This window comes from Haemaphysalis longicornis, unplaced genomic scaffold (assembly GCF_048455015.1).
Source record: "Haemaphysalis longicornis isolate Haplotype H1 unplaced genomic scaffold, Haemaphysalis longicornis Haplotype H1 scaffold_7, whole genome shotgun sequence".
In the NCBI taxonomy this organism is placed as follows: Eukaryota; Metazoa; Arthropoda; class Arachnida; order Ixodida; family Ixodidae; genus Haemaphysalis; species Haemaphysalis longicornis.
The window spans coordinates 193,255,225-193,262,125 of record NW_027526422.1 but is presented as its reverse complement, the minus strand read 5'-3'; the positions used below and the strand labels follow the sequence as shown (position 1 = coordinate 193,262,125).

Below are 6,901 nucleotides of genomic sequence, written 5' to 3'. Positions count from 1 at the left end.
CACCACATACGTAACTGTGCAAAAAACGCACATTTTGTTTTCAGCATGCCCGTGTGGTTTTGCACTTCGCGACCGGGAGCACTATGTGCGTTTTATCGACCAGGGGTGCACATGTCAAAACTGCGCTCCTCTAACCCTTCAAGAAGGCAGCACCGAGCCTTTCAAGCGTTGGCCTTGTTTTGTGGGCCGTTTGTCCGCGTTTTTGTTCACGCCTGCCACCCTAATTTGTTGTGGCTTTGAGAAAGCATTTTTGGCTTAACATACAGGGTGGTGCGACGATAAATTGAACACTTTAAAATTTTTCCTCAAACTTTGGACGAAGGTACCATTTTTTGGTCTATTTAGTTTGAGACCGGGAACAATGAGGTACTTACCTGTTAATCCTGAAAATAAATAAAAACGATTTTTGCCTACGGGAAATGGCGGCTTATTTGGACGTGTGAGCCCGAAAACGTGGTTTTCTGATCGTCTGCTTGGTCAGTCGTAGGTGCATTTTCTGATCATCTGCTGCACCATTTGTCTCCTTCCTACCGTGAATCCCAAACGTGCGTTTCGTGCTCCATACCCCAGGTGGATCCGTCGTTCAAACATCAACTTACGCTGGCTCGCACATCCAAATCATCCGCCATTTCCCATAGGCGAAAATCGTGTTTATTTATTTTTAGAATACACAAGTAAGTACCATCGTTGTTCTCGGTGTCACACAAAATAAACGACAAATTGCGACCTTCGTGGCAAGTTTGAGCACTAACTGAGCGGCGTTCGCCCAGGAGAAATTTTTAAAGTGTTCCATTTATCGTCAGAACACCCTGTACATGACTAGCCACTTTACGCATAAAATGTCTGTTGGGTGGTACCAGCGTCAAGTTACGAGTTAAGTGTGACCGCTTTTGCAGGCCACAGAGAAGGGGTTGTGTGCTCTGAAGACAAACCCATTGAGGCTAGCTCTGGCCGGATGTTAGTATGTGTTAAAAATACAAAATTCCTAAACCAGCCGGTGTTTCTTGTCCGGACATTATATGACGTAATACTTTACCCACCTAATTGAATGCTTTGTATCAACAAAAAGAAAGGACTGGTCTGACACTTCTCATTATCCCGTGACCATCTAACCGCTGGCTTTTCAATATACATTGGAATTTCAATAAACAAATGCCGACGATAAAAAAATTGTCAGCGCCAGCTTACACCTGAGATTGAATTTTGTCAAGCCCCAGTAAACATGATGGCTCTTCAATGCCACCTTGAAAGTTAAACTTGCCCTAGGATTTAGAATTCGTGGGGGCGACGTGGTACAGAATGTTCACTACAATGCCAGACAACGCAGGCCCGGCACCGGCTGTTGCTCATACTTTTAATATGGAGGCAACATTTGAAACGTCTGAGTGATTTTTATAATCATCATGCTATTGCGAATGAACTCCAGAAACTCCACTGTGCCGCTTTTAATACTGAAATTGAAAAATGGCTTTAAAACCCTGCCGTTTTGTTTCATCAAAAACGTGTTTCGGGGACTTATATTTGGTTTCTCATCACGAAACCCTGCTCTTGAAACCTGCAAACACTTCCGCATCTCAGAGATTCAGAGACAAAATGTCATAATGGCTCATTTCAAAATATTCACCATCTCGCGTGTTTGAGTTGGAAAACCTCTTTGGAACTGAAACCTGAAACTAAAATAGGAAGGAACTGGGCCTGGACTGGAACTGATATATAAAGCACTCCCAGAAAGCCTTCAGAAAGTACACTGAAAGCAAGCTGTGCTGATACGTTCCCTAAAACGTCCTGAACAATACTTAAAATTACGAACGTATTTGAGTGGTACTCTAAGCCCCAAACAAAGATTGGTAACAGATGAGTTTCACATTAGAGCCGTTTTTAAAAAACGAAATATTCAAGTTATTTAGAAGGATAGCATAGTGCTCTGTCTCCCAACCCCAAGAATATCAGTTGTAGCTACACTCTGTTGCTCCCTTCTCTAATGTCAGAAATGTGTTATGGTAAGCACATCTTTAGTCAAAACAAAAAGCTCACAGTTTTACCAAGAGTCCAGTTTTAGCTACGAAGTCGCCCTTGCCAAACTTCGCGTACTCCTCCGATCGCATTATTAGTCAATGAAGAGCACAATTCGAAGAACCCCTAGGTTACCAAAAAAGACGCATAATTATCATTGTATTGGACCTCTGAGGTTCGTAAATTTTTAATCACATGTGATTGACGCAAATGTCACATTGTAAGATTGCCATAAATACCTGTTCATATTTTGAACCATTTTAGGCTACGAGATATTCCGTTCTTTGAAATAAAATAATATTGAACAGATAATTGATTAACTATTGAAAGCCATCTAAATTTTAAAAAATAATTATTTTGAAATTTTTTAGCTTCAATCCAAACTAGGTAAGTTTCTTGCAATCATGTGCATGCATGAACTATTCTGGTCTACCTGTTTTAATTCGGTGATTCAAAATTTAAATTTTTTCACTAGCCACACATACAGAAACACGCGAAGGATTTTGAAATGTAATATTTTGTTGTGCACTCATTACTCTTGCGAACATTCGAATCACTAATACGGCATGCCTAATTCTAACGTGATCGCACCTGTCCGGAGTCAACCTTTGGCATATGGTCAATATAATACACGAACAGCTGATAAACACTGAAAATAAAATTAACAACGCAGTGTAGTTCATACATTGTAGTTTTCTGTTTACCAACCCATAGACTATACTTCTCAACCTCGTGTGTGCTTTTGATATCTAATAATTTTACACTGAATCGGAATTATACTTCATATTTTCTAGTTTTCCTGGTACTCAGGCGTAGGTTGTCGTTTAGGAACTCTTGTGTTTTTGCATTAGTAATTAATTTTTAAAAGGCATGATGCATTCTCTAGCCACGAAGATATGCGAGTACACAATTCCTGCTCCCCGATACGGAATACCGAATGGTGTGCGGGCTGGCGCCTAAAATCTCCGGATGATTTTAAACGACATAAATTATTTTAGTAAATGAGCGAAGGATCCTTCGGATACCTTAAGGCAGGTGACCAACTTCTTGCTAAATAATTTATTTTATGAATTGTTTCTGTGCATTTGTTCAAAATCTTTCTTTCTGCGAAGTCACTATGCAATCTAATATTTTATTTTGTTGTGAAAATGTATACATTTATCTCCTTTATTCAGGTAACGGTGTTTTACATATTATTAGATGAAGTCCCGGGGGAGCCGTTTTAGCTACAGGAAGTCCTCCTGTTGAGCGTATGAAAAATGGTATCCGAATTTCAAAATTGGCGAAACAGGTTCAATAAAGATGGAAATTTTAGGAATCCGTTCTCTTCCTCTTTACCTTATATGCCAGTTGAAGAGGAAATATAGTTCTCGTACACTGTACTGTCTTTCGGCAAGTAGTGTACTCCGAGACACTATATTATACCGCGAAGTTCCAGATACCAAGCGCAAAATAATAAAAAATAAAAATGATACGTGCTACGCTGTAATTGCCAAAACGTTCTCAACTGCGGCTGAATTTCTTGAATATCGCTGAAGGGCCATCTTGTTATAGCAGGGCATATCGCCGAATGATCGTTTCAAGAATATTCAGATACAATGTTTTTTCCTGTTATCCGTAGCCAATAATAACTTTTTGCGACAATGGACGTACGTGCAGCTTTTGGTAAATACATTATTAAGTAAACTACGTCGTGTACTTCTGGCTTTTTAATTAGTCTGCTAACCCTCCATTGTAATGGAGACTGTTTGACATTTCAATTTTCCGTAGCAATTTAATTGAAAAAACACAGCGCTGTGCCCACAAAGAGATACATGCTGTCAGTCAGAATGAAGGGAAAAGACACATCGACATTGATTTGCTTCATATAAAAGGGCGGTGGAGTGACTAACTCTTTGTCAACTCCGAACCTTCATTTCGAAGACGCACTGAGCCTTCTCTTTGAAGTTCTTTTGGTAAGCTATGACTTGATGTGGTCGTGATATTTGCTGCTACGAATTATTTGGCTTTATGGTAAATATTTCCCGACATGCCTCACTTAGCAACTCATATATCCAATATTTCAATAGTATTAAATTGAATATGTAGGTATTAATCCTGCCTTCTTTGTTTATTTTGTAATTGAAATTATTTATCCAGAAATTTAGAGTTTCTGTGTTTGTGGTATTTTTGTTACATAATTGCGAATATGTCGACTCTTCAGGGGTCTAGGTTCTTGAGCCCTTTAAATATCAGCCAGATCGCAAGAAAGGCCATGTTAGCCTATCAGTGTGAACGCAATTTTTCTATACGGTCGTTTAAACGGCCGGACGAGAAATTCTAGTATGTGCTCAAATGTTAGCACCACCTTTAGTTTGACGATTTCCTCAATGTGCAACCGTAATCGAAGACTTGAAGCTAAATATTGCAGTTTATAGAGGTATGTCAGCAGCACCTTTCAAACAGGATGCACTTCACAACATCGCCAAATCGTCTTTAACGCCGTTAACTCAATTTTTATTTCAGCAACTACAACCGACATGTTCCGCAACTTTGGAATCCAGATTGTTGTCGTGGTTGCAACTATTCTGGGTAATTACACAGTGTTTTGATAATCTCAAAATGTTTATCTGTGTGCCTTAGTACTCAGATGGGTATACACACCCACAGTGAGAGAAATAAAGAAATTCGGGGGTAACCCGTGGAGTGAAGAAGCGCAGAACAGCATCTCTTGGAGGTCAGTGGGAGAGGCCTTAGTCGTGTAGTGGATTTAAGTTGGCTGGTGGTGACAATGAGATGAGCATGACGCCACGATTATGCATACATGTATTTCATATTGCGTACCGCAACGTTACGTGCCCAACTTAGCCAGAATGCAAGGGGTGGTCTCTGCAATAGCAAATCGGTCAACATACGTCTCGTTAGTTGGAATGAATTCAAAAGTAGAGAGACAGCAGTAATGAAGGACATAAAATTGCGCCCGATAGACAATGTGGGCTTGACCTAAATGCTTCAGTGTCACCAACGGGGAGGAATGCTCAGTGAAGTATAGAGTACATCACCGCTCAGAAGCATAAGGCATATCGTCCCCGGACGCAGCCTCTGCATTTGCGCAGAGGGACCGCTCAGGCCACCTCATAGGAGACAACCCACTGCAAAGCTCAAAAGCATTACTTCCGCATTTATCTTAAAAGAAACATTAGTGGCGTTCAGGGGATCAAGATTGATTTGGCAATCCTTTTTTCTTCTTCTCATTTGTTTTGATCGGAATCAGTCTACGCTTCTAGTTTTTTTAAAAACAGCTCTAATACTTGTTTGTGTAGCACTTTTGTCTCAAGTATGCCCAAGATTTTCACTGTACAGTATTGTTCCATTGGTGAGTCGTTTCTAGATATTTAGGCATTTAAATTGATCCTGCCACAAGATTCTTACCAAAACTTTATTTAAAACCGTAATATTAGCATTTATTATTAACTGAAATTAGGTCTAGCACAGGGATGCTACATTAGTTTATTTGTGAGCAACAATGCTCATGCCGTCGGGCGCAGTGATGATGACTAGTAGCTTCGTGGCACACTTCATTTTGGTAGCAGTCAAATATTAAGAAAGGAATTACATGTGAAGACAAAAAATGAAATGGGCATTCTTGTCGTGTGGGGCTGCGGGAGAGGGATGTGTTAGTCAGCGATGTGATGTAGTTGCGGTCGTGTTTTTGGTTACAGGTTTGCAAAACGCTCTGCCATTTACGCAGAAAATTTAACGCACGTCATCCTAGGAAAACATCTGTTTTGGCCGTTTTGACAGATGGTAGCGTTCCCGTAGGTGGGCGAAACATTTATACCAATTCCAAGAAGAGGTCCCAGCGGTCGCCACGCAAACAACCGTTAGTAGCCTCCGCAAATTCTTAGGGTACCATGGTCTTTGCGGCTTGCCATGGACATGAATCCGGGTTACGTGGTTTTCAATCCATAATATTTTTTTGTAATTGAGCGCAAAGAAGTTTTATTCAGCTGCTCTGCAGGGCACAGACGGACGGAAACATTCTAAACAATGTCCTAGTTTGGAGTTATAATCGACAACTATGCTGTTTTAAAGCCACGTATTATAGTTATAAGCAGTTGAAATTAGACAAAGAGATTGACAGCGAGTGCAGTCCGAAAGAGCCCGACTTCATGATGCTGAATTTAGTAGATATGGGCGGGATGCCAGTACTCAATATGAGGTGTTGATGCCGCAAACTGGCATTTTCAGTGGTTGTGAAGGTTGAGCACATCTAAGCCCGTAACAAAATGTAGAAACTAGGAAGCGAAAGTGAAAACGCCAATTGTAAAAGCAAAGTGTGCTTGCTATAACAAGCTGCCTCTCAATTTTCTTCTCTTACGATTGCAGCCATGTTGGCAGCCCCTGGTGCTGCTCTTGGTGGCGCAGTCGGTGCTGGCCGCGCAGAAGAAGCCATGGCACGCGCCGAAGACACTCCCTCGCAGTAGCAGTGTATAGAGGGCTCACTGCTAAAATAAAATGTTCGGCAATGATAGGAGATCCTATGAACAAGAATAAATAAAAATTGCGGCATTTGAAAATTCTAACAGACGAGGTTTTATTCACATTTTTGCTAGAATGACACAGTACGTGATAACGTCCTGTTTCTATTTATCTAGTACAGAAACGTCTTTTTCTATATACAGTGCCTTATTTGAGAATTTTCTTAGTAACACGCGAGCATGAAAAACTTCGTTGGAGGCTTTCTTAGGATCCATTACAAATATATTATTAGGCAGTCTATTGGAACTGCAGTGGTGCGGGTGATTAGTTGGCCTTGAATAAAGCTCACAAGCATTTTTTCTGCCCCCTTGTGGAGAATGAGTGATTCCTCAAACAAGGTGCGCAAATTTGTAATTTTGTGTCTAGT

General features: G+C 40.6%; 1 long non-coding RNA gene across 1 annotated transcript; it reads left to right on the top strand.

The window, feature by feature from the left end:
* Positions 1–3,840: 3,840 nt before the first annotated feature.
* LOC144147358 (uncharacterized) lies at positions 3,841–6,578 on the top strand. Its single transcript, XR_013317904.1, has 3 exons — positions 3,841–3,968; positions 4,519–4,584; positions 6,382–6,578. It is a non-coding gene; the product is annotated as an uncharacterized LOC144147358 (long non-coding RNA).
* The last annotated feature ends 323 nt before the right edge of the window (positions 6,579–6,901 follow it).